Genomic DNA, 24,376 nt, shown 5'->3' with positions numbered 1-24,376 from the left:
CATTTTCATAAATGTGTTAAATATTCATATTATGATTATTTTTCAATTTAACTTAATTCTCTGTATTGTAAGCTAATGTACTGTAGGCAGTATAATATACACTGCATAATGAATACATCAGGATGGATAGCTCAGTTCGTGAGTAAAAACACTCATTTTTAATACAGTACTGTATTTTGATTAAATAAAAACCTAATGAAATTATTAAACAAAATCGCGATATTTCCTAGTTTACGTAAATGGATGAACTACTTTTCTTCCCTCCTATACCAAGTAAAGTGATTTGTTTGTATACGCCAGTATCGTCTAACTCCAGTCGTGGAAGGGGTAGCAAACTGTGTATACGGTTCTGAACCTTTAATCCAAAGGAATAGCCAGGTTAATATTATAAATGTTAGTAAAAATAAAATGATGTCCCTGTATAAGAATACTGTTGGAGATGAGCGTATGCATGTAATAGAAAATTCAAAGCAATCTGTCATAAATGAGGTAAATTGTTTTAGGAGAGTAAAGTATTGTTTCAGATATTTCCCTGCTTATTACAAAACACAGAAAACATAACATTTATAAGGAAATACATAAAACAAAATCATAATATCTCGTTATGTAAATTATGTACATTTATTGTAGAAGCAATTCTATAATTATTTGAAAGAAAATGATACAGGGACATTGTTACATTTTTACTTTAATTTTTATTGTACCTGAGTTTTTTAATGTATTTCACTCCCACCCCCTTTAATAATAAACTTCCAACCGTCTTCCACACAGAACCAAGGCCGCGTATACAGTTAAAGTTGCCTTACGTTCATGGTAAACCGTACTCAGTGAGTATAATACGTTCCAGAAAAATGTTCGGGTTTTCTAGTGACGAAAGAGCTTCCAATATTGAATCATATTTTCGCACAGGTACTGTCGTCTGTTTGCCTATGTCGCATCCCGGTTTCTCCCACCCGCTTCTGCTCGACCCTCAGTAAAGTCTAGTGGCTGGGCTGTCTTAGCTCTTTTCTGAAAACATTAATTTCTGTTAGGACTTTGACGTCTACGTAATATTATACAACTGTTTAAAATAACTGAAATAAAAGGGCCTCGATAAGTAATTAACTGTCAAGTGATTTCCCCTCTTTCTATGACCCTGCTACAAAACCACTTGGACGGACAGTAGATAGCATATCAGAGTAATTTTATCTTTTCGGATCGAGAAGAAGAAGAGAAGATTGAATTTACAGTACGTAAGGTACTCTTTTATAGAGTAGGTAAAGAATTATTTCAACATGAGTTACTATTACGAAGGACGAAACTGGTAAGCTTATTTAGAATTAGGTACAAAAGTCTATAGTGCGATAATATGCAAAAAAAGAACTGAAGCCTGTGTCGAAATGAACGCCACCATTTTCATAAATGTGTTTAAATATTCACATTATGATTATTTTTCAATTTAACTTCATTCTCTGTATTGTAAGCTAATGTGCTGTAGGCAGTATAATATACACTGCATAATACATCAGGATGGATAGCTCAGTTCGTGAGTAAAAACACTCATTTTTAATACAGTACTGTATTTTGATTAAACAAAAACCTAATGAAATTATTAAACAAAATCGCGATATTTCCTAGTTTACGTAAATGGATGAACTACTTTTCTTCCCTCCTATACCAAGTAAAGTGATTTGTTTGTATTTTACGCCAGTATCATAGAACTCCAGTAGTGGAACGGTGTTTCCGGTTCTCAACAGTTAATCCAAAGGTATAGCCAGGTTAATATTAGAAATGCTAGTAAAAAATGATGTCCTTGTATTAAGTAATTAAATATTATTTAAAAAACATAAAAGAAAATGCATGCTTAGATAATGTTAACATATTATAAATATATCTCTCTAATTTTAAAATACATCATATTGAAATAATGTAATACAATATGCTTATCAATCCCACTAGGACAGTAGTTATTATTTCTTGAGTCATGGATCTCTTCGAAAATCTGGTGAAATATAGAAAAATGTTTAAAAGAAATTGACGAGCAATTTTATATACGCTTCTGCTTCTTACGTTGAAATAATATAGTGAATAAACATGTTAAATTTTTATGTGACTTTCACGGACCCCCTGAAGACCATCCAAGGACCTCCAAGGAATTAATGGACGCAGATTAAGAATCCTTACACTAGGAGATTAGCGACTGAGTGACCGCCACTGAACTCCTGTTGCCTCATGTCAGCACTCGCTCAAATGGGTATCGGGTAATGAGAGTATCGGAAAATGCACCGTGGTGCAAGGAAGAGGGAGAGGGAGAGGGAGAAAGCAACCGCAGTGGTGCGGGCGATCAATAGCTGTAGACGAGGTATTTTCCGCACCATTAAAAATTATCATGTCGTAGCTCCGTGATAATCAATCGCACTTTAATTCTTAGGATTCATACATAAATGTCTAAGGAAAGCATAGAATAAATTTTGAAATCAAAATGTTTTTTAGAAAGTGAGAAAAAGGATAACTTGGAAGTGACCTGCTCAATATAGACATTGACACCCTCATAAGTTGGTAAGCTTCAAACTTTTTTATTTTTCACTTTAGATGGGACGTCAGAGCGAGGGAAATATTTAGAAAGAACTAAAATTAGTTTTAAAAGTGGTTGTTATTCAAAATCTTTACTAGTTTCCGTGTTACGGCTAGTTAAACAAAAGAGTATTTTCATCTGGCGGAGTTCCGTATGCAGTAGCTATACTTTTATCGGTTAGAACTCCGGATTCTCACAGAAATCACCGCTGTGATTTTTCGAAATGTTTTCATTGGTTAAATTTTTCGAGTTAATCATGAGTTTTGAAATTTAATAAAAATAGTTATATTAATAAATAATATTTATGCTGATTAAACACTAGTATGACAAACTTTCAAATTCAGAAACATAAAAAGAATATCATAGCAGTTTTTATATTTATTATTGGTATTACCGCCACTGTAGTAATAATAATAATAATAATAATAATAATAATAATAATAATAATAATAACAATAATAATAAAAATAATGAAATAATAATAATAATAATAATAATAATAATAATAATAATAATAATAATAATAATAATAATGTGAACTGAAGCTGTCTTGTTTCATTTTCCTGCCCTAGCACAAGTGCCATTCCACTTCAAATCTATGAAGATTTCATATTGCTATCCCCGATTTTTTTCGGGCAATTTTAACTCTAAAATTAATTTGACCCAGGTATATTTGTTTCTAGAAATATAATTTCGGTAGAAATTAAATTACGAAATTTCGAAAAACCGTTTGTACTAATTCCTCGGATCTATCTCCAGTTCTAATCATTCATATTATTTAGTCTTGAGCTCAGATGAAAAGTAAAATTCCCAGTGAAATAATGAGATATTATTCTACATATCAGGATTTGTGCTTGTCCACTTATTTCACTGGACCCTTCAATAATTTCAGAAGAGACCTATATTTTTAGGTTATTAACATTATAAACGAACATGCTGAGCATTTATTAATTATATAAAATACCTGAATGAACGCTGCCACCACCACTCGGCACAGAAACGAACGGTCCTGTCGACTCTTCTGCACAGGGCGAGAGGAATTTCGGACAAAGAGAGTCTCCCTTCTGAGATCCGTCACCTACGTATGACGTTCCAACAGAACAACTTCGACAACAAGGAAAGCGGTTTGGCCCTCAGAAGGGCCTTTTCGGACAAAACACCTGCCGAGGAACAAGAGGAGACGAAGGGCATGGCATACATCCCGTTCTATGGGCCCATTTCGTGCAAGTTTGGCAGACTGCTAAGAAAACACGGGATTAAGACCATCCATAAGCCGCTCACTAAGATCCAGAACTTGCTGAGAACAGTAGTTAAGGACGACCTTGGTCTTAGGACACCTGGTGTCTACAAAATACCTTGCGAGTGTGGGAAATGCTACATCGGGCAGACGGGACGCACCATTATGGAACGCTGCAAGGGACATGAACGCAGCTTAAGACTATAGCCTATTACCTCGATAATTCTGCAGTAGCCAACATAGCCTAGAAACTGGTTACAAGATAGATTTCGGCGCCACCACCATCTTGGACAAGACATCAGGTTACTGGGACTTGGTTATCAAGGAAGCCATCGAAATCTAGCTAGATGGCAATAAATTCAACAGAGACGAGGGTCTACAGCTGAGTACAGCATGGAAACCTGCCATCAATATGCTTAGACCACCAGCACACGGCAGACAGTCGGGACCAGCAACTAGCTCCTGATTGGCTACCGCTTCCACCAATCAGAATGCGTCTGGCAGTCAGGACTAGGAACTAGCTCCTGATTGGCCCGCAGCGGGAAGCCCTACTATTGAATATATACCGGCAAGACATGGTCCCTCATCACTTCATTTCCTGAAGAAGATGGCAGAGCTAGCCGTAGAAAGCTTGGAAGCAAATGTCCAACTCACCTGGCTGAGAACCCGAGAAGAGTTATTCTACATCAAACGCCGGGAAAGCCTCAAGTCATACATTATATAAAAAAAACATTTATTTTAATGCATACGTCAACACTTTGTGCATCATTAAAATATTATTTTTAACGTAATTTCTGACACGAACGAAACCGCCACTGGAATACTGCATCCACAGTTGCACTAGGGAGCATCTCTTACCAGCGGGTAAGAGACGCTAACCCGAGCGTGCATTGTGATGATGACAGCTTGTTAAGAGCAACACCTGCCCAGTACTTGCCCACCTCGCCCACGGCATGCCCGATTCCTGCCCATTTGACCGAATGTGAAATAAGCCATTAATGCAACAAGATTAATATTTCATTAGAATTTCTTCAGTACTGATATTTTTAACAGGCTCCTCTACAGCATGAAGAACTGTATTTAAAGTAAGTGAATGTCGGTTTATTTCACACAATAAAATGGGAACTGTTTTGTATTATTGTAAGGGAAGGGAATTTGTGTCTCACAACTTCCACACTATGTGCTTTCCCCCTTTGTGCTATAAGATTGAAACAACAGAATTTGTATAGAAATTTCTCTCCTAAGCCCTCAGAAAGCTGTGATTTTAAATTCGAACTTTTAAGGGATATTTCAGTTTTATGTTTAGGTACGTTATAGAAAGTGAACAATTCCTACAATTGCCATGCAATATTAGTCACACATATTATTGTCATTCATTCATATTGCTATGCCCAAGCTCACGTCTTTCACTGCAAACCCAGCATTCTCCAATCTTTTTTTATTTTCCGCCTTCCTCTTAAGCCTTCACATATGATCCATATATCTCAATGGTGGGCATTCCTGCGGCTTTGTCGCAGTGACGTCAGACCTCAGCGAAGCATCAAACTTACCCCCTAACTTTCCTTCCCCCACTCCATGAAAATACTGCGCGTGTACGTGGCGGATTATACTGGATTGCTGTACTTCGGAGCTTCATTAGTGATACAATGTCTTTCGCAGAATCATATGAATCACACTTCCAAGAAAGGCGGTTCTTTCATTTCTCATGTTTAGGATTAGTTACAAATATTCAGGACGCGAACTTAAATATGTACATTCCTAAAATAGATCTCCTGTTATACGAGTTCAAAGAACACAGATTCAGTGATTTTCAAAGGATGGAGAAAGATTTCAATACTTTTGCCACTCCTTTTCATGTTTAAATTGAAAATGTTATCCCAGAATTGCAGTTAGAGGTACTGGATTTGCAGAATGATGGCTTCTTCAAAGCAGAATGTGAAGGTCTACTGGGGGATAAAATTTTTTAAAAGATGTCCAGTATTACATATCCACTGCTTAGACAGTTTGCTTAAAAAATAATGAGTACCGTCATTTCCCATAACTATGGTCCTGGAACATAACTATTGTCCTCGATACACTATTCAAATTTTGTACTCCATAACGTAGTACCTCGTTTATCTATATTTTTGCTACACTATAATTTGAATTCAAGTCACTGTAGCTATCTACGAATGGTCTATGTTACTTCTACAATGTTCTTTGAATGGTTGTATCGTGGACCATAGTTGAGTTCCAGGACCATAGTTATGGGAAATGACGGTATGTATTCATCAACCTATCAGTGCGAACAGCTGTTTTTTTGCCCACCACTGATGTATCTTAATGTTGTCTATATTTTCCCTTGGGAGAGATAAATAGGGTAACTTTCCGTTGCTTTCTGCACACCACTCCGCTACTGTATCTTAAAAAATCCCAGAGGGCCACAGCGTGGAGGTGAGGAGGATAGATTTAACTAATTAGGCCCACCGAAACTCACCACAGTGCATGGCTAAATATCAGTTCTATCAGAGTTTTTGACCTGACAACATACAGGGAAATCCCAATAAGTCTTTGCCCCCAGTGTATGGGTAACTCCAACTTTCAATTCTTATCGACAGTAGTTCAGTTACGATATGTTTCGATGAGTAAGCACTGATTGTACCTAAGCGTCATCCTTGCAAGCAGTGCAATATCGGACATTGCACTTTATTTTACGTTAAATGGTAAGTATATTTCCTTTGTTTATTACATCGTCAGCAGCTTTAACATACTGATAATTGTCGTTGTACCCGGTATAACCACTTCAGTATCAAGTACATCTATACGATACTTCCAATACATAAGGGATAAATTATATGTTAGAATTGACAGTAGCATAATTAATGTATGCACGCATTTCCCTCGTTGTGTTGAATACTTATCTTATTTCTGTAGTCATTCTTTTGTATATTTTATGTTATATATAAGAACCCAGCTTTCTTTCCTCTTTTCATGTCCATGTTTTTCCGACGTGCACATTAAAGCAAGACTTCAATAGCAGTTGTCTCTGAAAAGATTAGCATTCTCTCTACTGAATGTAAGTAATATCGCACACTTGCAGTTCAACATCTTTAGGCATACATATAAAACGAATCTTATAAATTTCTTCGTGTGTTTCAGATTGATGTGATTAGTTAACGAATTTAGTTAGACAAGTGTGCCTCTGAATGATTCGTGTTATTAAAATTATTACTTCGGAATATGTATTGTAAGTCTTTCTTGTGTTAACCAGGTACGACAGAAGTTAACACGAGAAAGACATATAATACATATTCCGAAGTGAAATAGTGTTAAAAGTTGTGTAATCAAGATGTATAAAATTATTATATAAGCTTAGTAGTACATCTCAACGTGGGCATCCTTCATTATCACGGAAAAGTAAAACAGAATAGCAAAACATATAAATCTCTCAACATTCAGAGAGTTTGTGAGCACTAATATTCACCAGTGGATCCGAGAATAAGTTCACTATCACCGATATCAGTAACTGTTTACTAGTAAACCATAGTTTTAACAACACTACACATGAAGAAGGTAAGTGTGTTACTTACTGGCTTTTAAGAAACCCGGAGGTACATTGCCGCCTCACATAAGCCCGCCATTGGTCCCTATCCTGAGCAAGATTAATCCAGTCTCTACCATCATATCCCACCTCCCTCAAATCCATTTTAATATTATCTTCCCATCTACGTTTCGGTCTCCCCAAAGGTCTTTTTCCCTCCGGCCTCCCAACTAACACCCTATATGCTCTTCTGGATTCGCCCACACGTGCTACATGCCCTGCCCATCTCAAAAGTCTGGATTTTATGTTCTTAATTATGTCAGGTGAAGTATACAATGCGTGCAGCTCTGCGTTGTGCAACTTTCCCCATTCTCCTGTAACTTCATCCCTCTTAGCCCCAAATATTTTCCTAAGAATCTTATTCTCAAACACCCTTAATCTCTGTTCCTCTCTCAAAGTGGGAGTCCAAGTTTCACAACCATAAAGAACAACCGGTAATATAACTGTTTTATAAATTCTAACTTTCAGATTTTTTGACAGCAAACTAGATGACAAAAGCTTCTCAACCGAATAGTAACAGGCATTTCCCATATTTATTCTGCGTTTAATTTCCTCCTGAGTGTCATTCATATTTGTTACAGTTGCTCCAAGATATTTGAATTTTTTCACCTCTTCGAAGGATAAATCTCCAATTTTTATAGTTCCATTTCGTACAATGTTCTGGTCACGAGACATAATCATATTTTTGTCTTTTCGGGATTTACTTCCAACCCTATCGCTTTACTTGCTTCAAGTAGAATTTCCGCGTTTTCCCTAATCGTTTGTGGATTTTCTCCTAACATATTCACGTCATCCGCATAGACAAGAAGCTGATGTAACCCGTTCAATTCCAATCCCTCTGTGTTATCCTGAACTTTTCTAATGGTATATTCTAGAGCGAAGTTAAAAAGTGAAGGTGATAGTGCATCTCCCTGCTTTAGCCCACAGTGAATTGGAAAAGCATCACATAGAAACTGGCCTATACGAACTCTGCTGTAAGTTTCACTGAGACACATTTTAATTAATCGAACTAGTTTCTTGGGAATACCAAATTCAATAAGAATATTATATAAAACTTCTCTCTTAACCGAGTCATACGCCTTTTTGAAATCTATGAATAACTGATGTACTGTACCCCTATACTCCCATCTTTTTTCCAATATCTGTCGAATACAAAAAACTGATCAATAGTCGGTCTGTTACGCGTAAAACCACACTGATGATCCCCAATAATTTCATCTACATAAGTAAGTGTGTTACGTTTAGAAAATTAGAAAAAAATAATGGTATCTGGTAAAATAATATTTCAAAACATATTAACTTCTATGAATAGCTACATACTGAAGCAGAATTGTAGCATCTCACATCGAGAACCTAGAAACTACAGATTATTCTACAAAACGAAGGAAATACTCCCATTTATATTTAGTAGTAACATTATATCTGAATGAGAAATTTCCCTGTGTATAGTGCAAATATAAGAATCGCCTCCAGCAATGTAAGTGATTGTAGTGCATTTTTCCCCAACATTTTCCTCCCCCCTCCAAACGACCTTTCTCTCCCAAAAATTTATATTATAAATTCTTTGGAATTCTCAATTCTTCCTTACCAAACCAATATTCCCATTCTCCCCCACTCCCAAATAAATCTGTACAAACCAAAAAAATGCAATTTCCAAACCTACTGTTCTTTATTTTCATAAAAGGGTAAATAAATGTTCGTGTTTCCTTTACAAAACTGTTCGTAAGTACAAATAGTACTACTACAGAATTGTTCAGATTCAGCCAAAACATTCAAATCTTCTACTTCTTCAGAACTAGGATGGTATTGGTGACTCCTGTGGAGCTCTCAGTACATGATTGTCTTCTATATGTTCCGTTTTTGCCCCTCCCATATAGTGAGCTTTCTTTCTGCAGCTCTAATAAATCTTTCCATTCATTTCGAACTGTTTGTAATACGAAGAGCCTTCAATATGCAATAGCATCCCCAACCACTCGAATTGATTATTTCTGTTATAATCTGAACAATCCTGTAGTAGTACTATTTGTACTGACAAACAGTTTTGTAAGCGAAACACGAACATTTATTTATCTTTTTATGAAAATATATAACAGGATTGGAAATTTTATTTTTTGGTTTATAGACATTTCTTTGGGAAAAAAGAATGGGAACATTGGTTTGGGTAAGGAATAATTGGGAATTCCAAAGTACAGATAATACACATTTTTTGGGAGAAAAGGGGGGGGGATGTGAGGAAAATGTACTACAATCGCTCGCTCGTTTATTCATTCATTCATTCATTCTACTTCTTATTTATTTATTTATTTATTTACTTACTTATTTACTTATTTATTTACTTATTTACTTACTTATTTATTTATTTATTTATTTATTTATTTATTTATTTATTTATTTATTTATTTATTTATTTATTTATTTATTTATTTATTTATTTATTTATTTATTTATTTATTTATTTATTTATTTACTTATTTACTTATTTATTTATTTATTATTGCTAGTAAGTTTGAAATGAATACAAATTAATAAATACAATGAAAGATAAACTAGCCCACTCCTAAATGAGTAAGACTCGTGCTCAGGACAGACAATACAGACAAAAATAAATTTAAGATTGAGAGTGAATACATATTAAATAGTGTTTAATATGTTTAAACCCAAAATATAAATCCAATACAAATTTTGTATATTTTTTATTAATTTGGAGAGGATTCGTGGTTGAAATATTATTGGAATAAAATGTTCAATAATCTGGGACCTTGACGCATGCTATGATAAAAAGCTGCATTGGTTTTTCATTTTGGTTCGGATAAACGCAGAGAATTCATATTTTTAGTTCTATATTTATGTATATACCTTTCAAAGTTATTAAAATTTCTATGAAAAGATTTTAATAAAATAAAATAATACATTTGTTTAATGTTGAAAACTTTGAAATGTTTAAACAACAATTCAGTTGGATAATCTTTCTGCTTCTTTAAACAAATTTTTAATACTTTTTTCTGTAGTAAAATTAACGGATAAAGGTTGGATTTATAAGTTCCACCCCAACCTATAATACCATATATAAATATAGATTGAAATAATGCTAAGTAAATTGCTCGTAAACAGTTAATTGACAAAATATTTCTTAGAATAACAAAGTAACATAATGTTTTACGTAATTTATTACTTATATTTCCACTATACACAGGGAAATTTCTTATTCAGATATAATGTTACTACTAAATATAAATGTGAGTATTGCCTTCGTTTTGTAGAATAATCTGTAGCTTCTAGGTTCTCAATGTGAGATGCTGCAATTCTGCTTCACTATGTAGCCATTCATAAAAGTTACTACGTTTCAAAATGTGATTATACCAGACTGAATTCTGTTTTCCTAATTTTCTAGACATAACACTACTCATCTTCTTCATATGTGCTGTTATTGAAATTATGGTTCATTAGTAGGCCTAAACAGTTACTGATATCGGTGATAGGAACCTGTCTTGGATTCACTGGTGAATATTGGTGCTCACAAACCCTCTGAATGACAAGAGATTTATTTGTTTTACTAGCCGTACCCGTGCGCTCCCCTGCACCCGTTAGAAATAAATATACGGAAGTAATTACATAATTAAAATAAGACGTTTGATCCAGGGAACATTCGTGTTTGATAGAAGGATAAATCGTTTAATATGTTAATTTAAATTGTATTTAAAATATTGAAATGCGATCATTTTGATCCAGAGACCACTCATTTGGTGCAATGCCAATTCCTTTAACATGTTATTAATTGTTATTACCAATTATTTTTGGGAAAGCGAAAATTAACAGAAACATTTTGGCTACAGATTTATTATTATGTTCATATTATATTATATTATATTATATTATATTATATTATATTATATTATATTATATTATATTATATTATATTATGTAAAAAGTGTGTTGATAACGGATGTACTCGAATTAGAAAGTTTTTAATTTGTTGTGGGAGCTCTTGAATCTCAGAAGGAACAGCTTTTACAACAGCGCAACATAATCTGCTTCGCTCATTACCCAATTTTTTTGCATTGCATTTATTGCATATATATTTTATGTATTTTAACACGATTCAATTGAGCATAGTTAAAATTTGAATTATAAAATAATGGATTGCTAAGCTAACGTACTATTACTGCATACTAAATCAATACACTCTCGTTGTTCGTTAATTCTCTGAGATAAAAATGAATATGTTCATAAACATTATTTTAAGAAATACAGGAAATGAATATACAGAATAACCTATCAAGTTTTCTGTGCATAAGAAGCTATTTTAATCTTACCTGTCCTCAATTCACTCACAAGTTACTGTAATAACATTATAGCAGTATGTCCATCTAGAGAAACTACACTTTCCAATGATGAAATAATAATTAATTATACAAATCGGTTAATTTAGCTCCCTATATTACTTCATACAAACACAGAAACATTGTCTGTAGGCTATGTTTCATAGCTTTCGATTGTTGTGTCCAAGGCCCCTTATAGACGAAGTCATTTGTTTTTTATTTCAATACACTACCTCAGATGGCAGTTATTTTAATTTTAAAACTCATTTATCTCATTAAATATCAGTCCTATCAAACTTTTGCAAAGAATAAAACTTATCAGACATTATTTTTAAAGAAACGTTTGTTATGTAACAGTTTTCACAAAAATCAATAATAAGCGAGATATTTCGATTTATTTAATGCTATATAGCCTAAAATCTAAGTTACAACGAACTTAATTTATATTCCAATTTTCATCGAAATCCGTTCAGCCATTATCGCGTGAAAAGGTAACAAACATACAGACAGACAGACATACAAACAAAAATTTCAAAAAAGCGATTTTCGGTTTCAGGATGGTTAATTATACATGTTAACACCAATTATTTTTAGAAAATCGAAAATTACCAGAAAAATTTTGGCTACAGATTTATTATTAGTATAGATTAGGCCTATGTTTCACTTTTCCTTCATAATCAAGGATGCACACGTTGAGATGTACTAAACTTATATAATAATTTTAACAACAACACGAAACATTCAAAGGCAAACTTATCTAACTCATAATCAATGTTACCGAATATCCCCCCAAATGTTAATTTAATTTAGGGTTGCCATATTTTGATAACCAAAAAAGAGAACACTTTATCAACAATTACTTCAGAACAGATCGCTATCATATATCATGTACAATACTAGATATACAGTATGTGTAGTATGTAGACTATTAGGGTGATACTCATAGACATTTCGCTAGCCCGCGCTACGAGCGTGCTAAACTAGCCGCGGCTATCGACTGGTTATTTGTACAGGATTTATATCATATCATATCGCTAACACTGGTTTATGAATACGAAAAACATTAGTTCGCTGATCATCCACCGGAAGCCCGGGCTAAGAATGTCTATGAATACGGCCCTTTGAGCTGAGAAATATTGCTAGTAGTGATTTTCTTAACCTTAAAGAAAAAAAAATAATAATAATACAAATAATTGAATTGGTTATAATTTAATTTTTATAACCATGAGTCTATTTTTCCACAATAAAACTTCTTCGCAATATCCGAATCTGGGAACGTCATCTTCAGTGGGCCAGATATGCACGCCATCATATTGTAACGTTTGTGGAGTTTAACATTGTGGAAAGCGAAAGTTCCTTCTGCTGCGGATACTTCATCTTCCAATTTGCTGCCAGGTTTTACAAAAATAGTCGGTTAATTTTGTATAAGAACGAACTGCTCTTTCGTGTTCTTCACAATCCAGATGTGCTTGCAAATCAAGTCCACCTTTATTCGACACTGACACAAATGTACCGGCTTTACATACCATGTATTCACCTTCGAAATCATCTCTACCTCTTCGGAAACAAGGATACTATTCTTATGTAACTCGGCAGAAAATTTATACTTTCTTTTTGGCATTTCCTCTCGTACAAACTACAAGCACGCACAGCACAACATGAAGCCGTTATAAAAGTCGGTAGTCGATAAGCAATAGTAATCGGAAGACGACATACAGCATTGGCACCTAGTGGCAACAGTTTTAAACGCAAGACTCAAGTTCGAAACATTACAAAAATTAAACACCGATGACATCGCAATCAGAGAGTACAGAAAGGGAAGTTCACGAGAGCTTTAAAGTGGGGTGGACTAAAGAGTTACTTAACGATTAGAAGGTTCCCAGTTACAACAAAGTAACTGTTATAAACGTTTGAGGCATTTTTTTTTTCCACTAGTAACGTCCTATTTTAAACTTAACTTAAAAACCCGGACAATTAGCCAAAATCTAATAACCCACTCGGACGAAAAATTTAACCCTAAAAAAAAGGCCATGTCCGGGAAAACCCGGACGTATGGCAATCCTAGACTTAATTTAAACCTCTTTTGATAGGACTGCTTCTTTGAGTTAGTTCATTTAGGCATATTAATTTAATTTGTTATTCACTTACATAGTCATACTATTGATGGCTGTGATATACGGAATAATGTCTCTTAAAACTGAATTTTTTCCATCAATTTAAAGTAATTCTACATATTAAACATTTGTGTACTTCCTTGAAATTCTATAAGAACATTTCTTTCTAATCACACTTGAATATAGGAGTGATAGATCTTGGCTTATCGCTTCGACTTGGTTCAGATATGTTGCAGCGGTTAACGCAATTCCAATGGTCTCTTCGCAGCTGACAACTCGACAACGGGATCTACTGTACTCCAACAAGGAGAAAGTCTCAGGGGAATGAGACGCAGCGGGGTAATGGTGTGAATGATTGTTGATGTCATAAGTTGTCATAAGGTCACACACGTGGGTACACGTATCTCCATTGGTTAAATCTCAAAGCACAAACGATAACACTGATGCACACATATTTACATTGCCCTAGTTACAAAATTAGATCACGGTTAATCCCCTGGTCTTTTAATCCCTACATACAGGAAATAACATATCCAGGAGAGCGCATGTTTTTTAAACTGACGTTATAACGATAATATTATCTATCTACTTCGCTCCAATAGATGACGCAATAGTAAGCACATTCCTTTCACGGTTAATCTCCTGGTTGGAGAACAGTACTGCTGCTCTTTGTCCGTGGAACTCTATCATGTAACGGTCTGGTCTAGAGCAAGTTAAGTTCAAAATATAAATTTAAAATCAACCCTCTTAGAGATATATACAGCCCTCTATAGATATGTACTGATTTTAAGCAACGCAACAACTTATAAGCAAACAGCATACCGGTAGCCTACAACTGGAGAACATCTTTCCGCCTTGGAAACATGAGGCGTAACTTTTCAGTGTGATCACATTTGTATTACAGATGGGATAAACTGTTCTTTTTAAGAAACAGTTTCGACTGTAACTGTTTCATGAACGAAGCTGTTCCAAAATAACAGTTTCAAAGAAACAATTTCATAAGAATATGTTTACAACATCAGTGCCAACTGTTTCAAACGTTCCAACTATTTCAACTTCTCATCTGTTTCAGGAACGTGTTTCAAAGCCCTTGAATAGTCTTTAAATCAGCTGTTCACTGTATTATGACAACGAAAGTTACATAAATAACTACAATTCAAAATTAAACGTTTTTATTAAAAATAACGCATATAACCCTAGGAGAGTTTAATAACAATAAGACTTCAGCCGATATATTTTCGGGATATATTAATAATTAACACTACGTTTGGGCACCATGAACATATTCTCCATCAATGGGCGGTTAATAATAATAATTAATATCAGATTTATTAGGGAATTTGATTCGTACAATTAAATTGCGCTATCCTACATAGGATATTGTTGCACGAAGTTCGTGTGGAACATCGATATTATATCTACTTTCGATTGGAGGTCGATGATAGCGCTATAGTCCACACCTGTGGAGTAACGGTTAGCGCGTCTCGCCGTGAAACCAGGTGGCCCGGGTTCGAATCCCGGTCGGGGCAAGTTATCTGGTTGAGGTTTTTTCCGGGGTTTTCCCTCAACCCAATATGAGCAAATGCTGGGTAACTTTCGGTGTTGGACCCGGGACTCATTTCACCGGCATTATCACCTTCATATCATTCAGACGCTAAATAACCTAGATGTTGATACAGCGTCGTAAAATAACCCAATAAAATAAAAAAAAAAAAAGATAGCGCTATACGTCGTCTTTGCAGACAGCAAAAAACAGGGAATCTGTTTAGAAATTGAACTGTTTGTCTGTTGGAACCATGTGGAACGTTGAAGTGATCACTGGAGCAGTGTAACACTCGTTGGGACAGGTTATTTCACGAAACTGTTTCGATACGAAACTGTTTCAATTGTAAAACAGTTTCAAAAAAACTGTTCCAGCTTTTTTTTTACCCCTCTCTAATTTGTATTAACAACTCCTAATGGTAGTGCCAAATCAATCGTAACGCTTCCAACTGCAGAGTTTATTCCACGTAGAATTCAACAAGGAATAAATGGGCCGGGAAATTTTGCCCTGAGCACTCTATTAGGAACAGTTTTCTTCTACTTGCCGTAATTCTTAAATCTTGAGGATTGTATTACCCACTTAAATTCACTGCTCTCGACCTGGCTTTTCCCTCTACATTATACTCAGTAGCTAGAATAGTATGTAACCGCTAGTCTATCTAAAACGATACAAATTATGTGAACTAAGCCACTGAGCCAATAAGATTAGTATTTGACTAGACCTTCTTTAACATCGATATTTACAATAAGACTACCCAAAAAAACGTTTAAAATAAAAGATCGGCGGTTTACTTAAGACAAAATTAAAAAAAACCGTTTCATATTTAAAAGAGAAGGAAATTGTTTCACAACTCAAATCATGTAGTCGGCCTGTGCTCGAGGTTGCGGGTTCGTTCCCGGTCTAGGTCGATGGCATTTAAGTGTTTAATGAGACAGGCGCATGTCAGTAGCTTTACTGGCATGAAAAAGAACTCCTGCGAGACAAAATTCCGGCACACCAGCGACACTGATATAACCTCTACAGTTCCGAGCGTCGTTAAATAAACCGTAATTTTTTCAAATCATGTACTTTCCTCCTTTGTGCTATAGTTAAATTAAGAAAACAAAATTAGGATAGAAACTGGCTTTTCGCCTTTGTGCTATAAAATTATTAAAACAAAATTTGGATAGCAGCTTCTTCTTAGGCTCTCAAAAATCTATTTGCGTAAATTCGAATTTTTAGGGATAGGCCTATGCCAGTTATATCTAGATGTAGGAAGAAAACATTTTCCAACAATTACCATGATATAGCTAAGTAGTATTGTCAGTGTTAGAGTAAAACTTTAAGTTTGATATCCTATCCATAGTTCTGTCACCATATTTCGCAGAATGAGCAACGGCCGATAGTACGTAAGCGAACCACTTTCACACTATTGCGAAATCAAAAATTACATTTCATTATAAGCTAAATGATAAGAATTCTCTGTTACTTTAATTAATTACTGATAATTGTCGTTCTACCCGTGTATAATGACTTCAATGTCAAGTACACATGAAGCTTTCCTTACTGATAATACCAGCACCGATATACAGAATGTCCCGACATTCACACACAGTCTACACTGGTGGCCATAATTCTGGAAACTTTTTGTTTTTGTACTGAATTATTATAACATCTGCATTGATTCACACATTTATACAATTGAAAATGTTACTCGTGACTGATTCGTTAATTATGGGGTTATAATAAAGGTATTATATTTAATCCTGAATATTTTAACAATGAATAATCATTACTATGTGGGAAATTATGTTCTTGTCGTTTAAGATCTAAATATTAATTTCAGATTTCATTATAATTTCCCATTATTTACTGCAATAGAAACTAGTCCATTGTTGATTTTAAGGTTATTGTTGATCGGTAGAAGCATTCTTGAGCACTGTTAGCATAAAATGTGGACATTATTAGTGTGTTTCTATCATTTTCCTGACTTAAGATTTCGTTAGGTTAACACCTGATTGCTTTACAACAAACTTTATTGATCATTTTATCACACTGGCTCCACGAAAGGACTGGACACCTTCTATGGCAGTCACAGTTCGAGAGGAAGGCTACACAATCAAGGAAATTGCAAGAAAACTTGGTAATGGTGCTACAGTGTCTGGAGTCCAGAAGGTATGGCAAAAGTACAAATCCACAAAATCTTGTAAAACAACGCCTAGGACTGGTAGAAAAGCTAAAGTAAGTCCAAGAGATGTGAGGCAGATTTGTCGATTAGCATTGAAAGATCGAAGGAAATCTTCTCAAGAGATACAGAAAGTTCTACACAACAATTGGCTTAGTATTTCTGCAAGGAATGTTCGAAGGAAGTTATTTGACAACAGACTGAAAGCAAGATCACCCAGAAAAAAGCCATTCCTCATCAAAGGGCAACGAGAAAATCGTGTAAATTGGTGCAAAAATCATCAACCATGGACCAATGATGACTGGACGAAAGTGATATGTAGCGAAGAAACAAGGATTTCTATATTTGAAATACGTTCGTCTCCGAAATGGAGAAGCTTTGAATCCTGAGTGCCTCATCGAACAGTCCTCGCAGAAATACAAAGTTTGCTGCTACGTAGAACTTTCTAAATCTCTTTAGAAGATTTCCTTCTATCTTTCAATGCTAATCGACAAATCTGCCTCACATCTCTTGGACTTAATTTAGCTTTTCTACCAGTCCTAGGCGTTGTTTTACAAGATTTTGTAGATTTATACCTCTGCCATACCTTCTGGACGCCAGACACTGTAGCACCATTACCAAGTTTTCTTGCAATTTCCTTGATTGTGTAGCCTTCCTCTCGAACTGTGACTGCCATAGAAGGTGTCCAGTCCTTTCGTGGAGCCAGTGTGATAAAATGATCAATAAAGTTTGTTGTAAAGCAATCAGGTGTTAACCTAACGAAATCTTAAGTCAGGAAAATGATAGAAACACACTAATAATGTCCACATTTTATGCTAACAGTGCTCAAGAATGCTTCTACCGATCAACAATAACCTTAAAATCAACAATGGACTAGTTTCTATTGCAGTAAATAATGGGAAATTATAATGAAATCTGAAATTAATATTTAGATCTTAAACGACAAGAACATAATTTCCCACATAGTAATGATTATTCATTGTTAAAATATTCGGGATTTAATATAATACCTTTATTATAACCCCATAATTAACGAATCAGTCACGAGTAACATTTTCAATTGTATAAATGTGTGAATCAATGCAGATGTTATAATAATTCAGCACAAAAACAAAAAGTTTCCAGAATTATGGCCACCAGTGTACATCGTGTGAATTGAAGGGTTCAGAGCCATAGTGGGCCAAGCGCCATTTATTAGAAACGGAGAAAATAAGGGTTAAAGTTAAGTGAATGCCATAGTTTTAATGTGTATACTTTATATTACTTGCTACATGTTTCCATTAAATTACGGTAATAACTTTATTTTAACCCCCGTTTTCTACGGTTTTAGTAAATGGCGCTTGGCCCACTATGGTTCTGAACCCTTCAATTCTTAATGAAAGTGAAAGCGGAAATATTAGTGACAAAACTGCATCCGAAGACATTTTAATTGCACAATTGAGTTACACTGCACAACATTTTACGCAGACGATTTATCCATATAACCTCTAACTCACTCAATAACGCAATACGCAATCTTAACGAGGACCTTGAATCTATATCTGCATGAGCCAGAAAGTTTGGTTTGACTCTCAATGCAAGAAAATCACAAGCAATCCTAGTGGAACATCAACGTCTATTATCAACATTACTCCTGCTCTTCCAGTCAAGTTAAACGACACAATAATCCCTTTTACTTTCTGTGTTAAAAACCTTACTTCGATACGCATTTAAACTGGAATAACCAAGTAACTCATATTATTTTCCAGACTACATTCCTTAAACAACATTCGAAAATTTCTCCCGCTATTACTCAAAAAAATACTAGTGGAAACATTAGTAATGCCCCACTTTGATTATTATGATTTTCTACTGACTAACCTCAATGTCAGCCAGTCGAAAATATTACAGCGTGTTCATAATCCTTGAGTTCGCTTCCTCTGCGATGTCCATCGCACTGACCACATTACCCCATCCTTCCAAACTCTTAAGTGGCTACGGCTTAACGAACGTAGAAATTTTCATTCTCTTGTTCTCCTTTTCCAAGTCCTTCACACTTCTAAACCTAGATACCTTGCCTCCCGCGCCAGTTACCTATCATCGTATCACAGTCTCTTCACACGGAAGTAAAATAGCTGCATACTAGCCACACCAACACATAAGACATCATCGTATTCATCATACACAATCTCGTTATCGCGCTTGTGGAATACCCTACGCAGTGACATTAGAGACTGTCGGAATTTAACAGTGCTCAAAAACAAACTCATTAAGCATTTTCTTACTGCGTAGAGTGCAATGCTGTAAACTGAGTATTCTAACTTACTGCAAATGTTTCGAAATTGTTACTGTTTTGTTTCGCTTTACATTTGCACAGTCAGCTACTTACTTCTAGATAGTTAATGATTTTTCTTAATCATTAATATATTAGGCAAACAATATATTGTATTACTACCTTTTGTACCCATTATCAATTATCAAATATCAGATCTTATATTCCTACTAGTACATATAGGCCTATATATGTGTGTGTATATTTTTTTTATTTCTCTCATTCTTTTTGCATTTGTGCTTTTTATATTTGTGTCTGTAATTTTACTTATATTTCGTATTTCCTTCTTCTCTTTGAATTTGTTTCTTGTATATGTCTATTTGTATTCTGGTGGTCTGGTAGAGAAACCCTAATGTCTTTAACTCCCCCAGATTAAATAAATAAATAAACATGAATTTTATTGCTTTAGTAATCTACTGTTATGTAACATTTATTGCACTTATCATTTTAACTGACAAGCAATGAAATTATGAGAAATGGATAAAGAAAAATTACGAAGTTATGAAGAAAAAAATGTAACACAAAGTACATTCTAGAATAGTTATTTCTGATACAAGTTCATAAGGTTCTATTTTTGGCACGAAGCTTCGTTTCACAAAGAGACGAGGGCCAAAAAGATAACGTTACTAATGTGTAAGTCTCATACATTGTTTTTTCTACGTTTGCACAAATTTACATAAATAAATAAATATTTGTAGTTAGAGAGTTTATAATATCACGAGGCCACGGTCGTCTAAACTTATGAGTCATGACCATTAAGAAATAAGTTTCAATGGAATTAAAACCAGTTTTATTCATGATCACAATTTCATGACCGTCTAAATGGCCATAATCAACAATGCAATTAGGGAAAGTTGTAAGCTAGATCTTGCTGCAATGAGTACTACATTTATAATTTTAGAATAATAAGGGATAAAATGCAGATATGAAAGATAAATTTGTTGTTTATTTGTGTTACATGTAATATTTACACAACGAAAGATCGAGGTAGCCTAATGCTTTAATTTCTTAGTGAATAAAGTTTATACAACAAATATTGCATTTTCTTTGTTAGTGCGTGAAGTGATTACTTACTTTTTTACGTACTAGTGTTCTTTTTTTAGTAGGTTATTTTACGACGCTTTATCAACATGTTAGGTTATGTAGCGTCTGAATGAGTGGAAGGTAATAATGTCAGTGAAGCGAGTCCGGGGTCCAGCACCGAAAGTTACCAACCATTTGCTCATATTGGGTTGAGGAAAAACTCCGGAAAAAACCTCAACCAGGTAAATTTCCCCGACCGGGAATCGAACCCGGACCACCGCGCTAACCGTTACTCCACAGGTGTGGACACTAGTGTCCCAAAGCTCACTTTACGCACTGATTACCGAGAGTAAAATGCAACTTTATGCACTACCTATCGTAGAAAAAGACAATTAAAACAGAAAATTAAAAAAAAAATACAATAAAAAAAAATAAAAAGATGCAGGTGGTTTAACCATGAATTTTTAGTTTTAAAGCACCGTAACGAGAGATTGCGTATTTACAAAATACGGCATTGCCAAATTATTCAATTGAAATTTCGGATATTTTGTCACTAATATTTTCATCTCCACATTCATCCAGTATTCACTCGATGTAGTCCGCGAGCACGAATTTTGGGCCAACCTGTATATCGATTTCGATTATATAAGGCATAAGCAGTAAGTAGCTATTTGTTATGTTCGACATCAGCCTGAATATTGCATGCAAATTTTCCTTACAATGTGCTAAGTATGTATGCTATCTCTATAGTCATGTGTTTTAATTATGTAAGTATAACTTTCCACTGTTATATAAGAAACTAAGCTTTGTTTCCATTTCATGTTTCGGTTTTCTAATGTGTACATATTAGAAATTTTCAGGAGCAGTTAAATCTTACGTACGAGAGTTCCACATCTTCGATACTAAAGGTAAATAATACACTTGTTGAACAGTTTTAGATTTACAGGGACCAGGCTCGTATGCACAATGGAAGTTAGCCAAAAGAAATTCGCCCAAAAACATTTTCCCTAGAATATTAATCCAGGACTATTCGCCCAAAGTGATTACACCCAACTATTTTTATTCTCGCTCTCATTCACGGAAAATTCACCCATTGCTATAAAGTTTAGTTCATTTCATAGTTAATATATTTTTAGCAATTCGTTTTCGTGGTGACATTTGTGTTCCAAAATGTATAAGTGTAGACTACATGAATATCTATTTTATTTTCAAGAATTAAGTGCACAAAGCCTTGTTGATGATGTTACGTTGTTAGCAGACGAGAAGACGATACTAAAGGACATGTCACTGTAGCTAATTGATAGCTGTACAAAGTATGGGATGAAGAAAACTAAAACCATGGTCATAAGAAGAAAAATAATGAAGTAAAAGTACGAATTCTAAACGAGGCAATAGAACAAGTGGACAGCTTCAAGTCCAGGAGTTGGATCTAGGACGAAGAGTAAAAGTACCATAAAAACGAAAATACAAGGATGCAAAATATTTCACGAAGGTATGATAAATTGAAAGACAAAGGACGTGTCGTTGAATATTTCTGTGCTGTGGTTACAACATTCATACCTGAAGAAATCCATCCAAGACTCGGTTTCTGCAATAAAATAGGCCTACAGTTTTTCAGGATATATTTAAACCATTCAAAACTTCGTTCCACTTAAATTATTGCATTATCAGCTAAAAAAAAAAAATTAAAAAGTTAATATAGCCTATGTGAATTTTCTTTGTTCCAATTTCCTCTTGGATCAATTTATATGGGTGGAATCTCCGGTGCATCAATCGTCCATGGGTTAAATTTCATTTGGGTGAATATTCTTTGTGTGAATTAGCATCGAACCAGATTTACATAATGAAATGTGTCTTCTCAAAGTTCGAACTCGTGTTTCAGAATAGTGAGATTCGTAAATGAATTTAGTTCGAAAAGTGTGTCTTTGAGTGATTTATTGCCATTATTATTAGAAGTGATCGGGGTCCATTATTCTGTAGCTTACCAGTAATTGAGATTTCATATGACATATTTGTATTACAACAAATAATAGAAAAGCATAAAGAATTTAATAGAGAAACGCATTTAACATTTATTGATTATATTAAGGCGTTTGATAGAATAAACAGAAATGAATTAAGGAGAATATTATACAGAGTGTTTCAGAAATACTTTGACAAACCTTAGGGGCATGTTCCTAACACTAAAACAAGAAAAAAAGTTCATATAAACATATGTCCGAAAATTCTTAGTTTTCTTAGTTATTAACGAAGGAACATAATGAAACATTTGTTAGATATTGTCAGCTTGGTAGCAAGTGTTGCAACTTTAATCAATGAAAGTTTAGGTTCAACGCGTTTCGAGGTACAATCCAACAATTTAACTTAAGTTTGTAACCGATAATAATTAATCGAATGATGATATCGATAAAAGTCTGCTGATGCACCCATTGTATTCTAGAAGGCTATGTGTTGCCAAGGAATCCATGATCCGAACAGTGCATGCGTGTGTGGAGGCAAGAGGAGAACATTTTGAACATTTGTTATATGAGTTTCTGGATTGATCAATGTTGCAATACTTGCTACCAAGCTGATAATATCTAAACAGATGTTTCATTATGTTCTTTCATTACTAACTAAAAAACTAAGGATTTTCGGACATATGTTATATGAACTTTTTTTTCTTGTTTTGGCGTGAGGAACATGCCCCCAAGGTTTGTGAAAGTATTTCTGAAACACCCTGTATAATAGAGGTATTCCATTGCATTTAGTTGAAGTGATTAGAAACATATATATTAATTTTAAAATACAAATAGCTGGTGATACACAGATAAGATTAGAGGAAGTTAACTTAGGCTTGAGACAAGGCTGCAGTATGTCGCCGATTCTATTCAATATATATATGGACGAAATATTAAGAAAATGGAAAATAAAAATAAAGAACTATATACAGAATTTTAATGAAGATAATTTCATAATGACGATGCTATTCGTTGACGATCAGGTAGTAATTGCAAATAATGAAAATAACCTACAGAGTGCAGTACATGAGTTATAGAAAATAAATAAGAACTATAATATGGAGATATCTGTACATAAGACTAAAACTATGACATTTTGTGGCAAATCTCCTGTAAGATCTAAAATAGTAATAGGAAACAGTATCATGGAACAGGTAAGTAAATTTAAATTTTTGGGCGTTACCTTATCTTATAAAGGAGATTATGATCAAAAAGAAAAAATAGAAAAAATTAATTACATAAATGGAACAATAAGAAGAACCCTGAAATCAAAAGCTAGAAAAGATACATTGTTAAAATTTTATAAGGTGATGTCAGTGCCCAGTTTACTATATGGAAGCGAAACATGGGTTATGAAAAAGAAGGATGCCTCTAGATTACAAACAAATGAGATGAAATTTTTTAGAACCGTAGCAGGTTACAGGAAAATAGAACATAAAAGAAACTAAGAAATAAGAGAAGAACTTGAGATATATGAATTAAACAACAAAATAGAAGAATATATAAATACATGGATGTCTCACATTTCAAG

At 34.4% G+C, this 24,376-nt stretch overlaps 2 protein-coding genes across 5 annotated transcripts in view; one reads left to right on the top strand and one right to left on the bottom strand.

The window, feature by feature from the left end:
- Positions 1–24,376, bottom strand: part of LOC138697977 (tyramine receptor 1-like) — a 689,651-nt gene that overhangs the window by 441,217 nt on the left and 224,058 nt on the right. The gene's annotated exons all lie outside the window — the stretch shown is intronic.
- LOC138697964 (glucose dehydrogenase [FAD, quinone]-like) overlaps positions 6,766–24,376 on the top strand; it is a 28,386-nt gene continuing 10,775 nt past the window's right edge. The window contains exon 1 of one of the 2 annotated variants that reach the window (XM_069823589.1): positions 6,766–6,846. The gene's annotated coding sequence lies outside the window, so the exon portion shown is untranslated. Of the gene's footprint in view, positions 6,847–21,659; positions 21,754–24,376 lie in introns of those variants that run through there. The other variant, XM_069823590.1, reaches the window with a different exon arrangement.

The sequence above is a fragment of the Periplaneta americana genome, chromosome 4 (genome assembly GCF_040183065.1).
Source record: "Periplaneta americana isolate PAMFEO1 chromosome 4, P.americana_PAMFEO1_priV1, whole genome shotgun sequence".
Taxonomy (NCBI): Eukaryota; Metazoa; Arthropoda; class Insecta; order Blattodea; family Blattidae; genus Periplaneta; species Periplaneta americana.
This window is presented reverse-complemented; position numbering and strand designations above follow the sequence as displayed.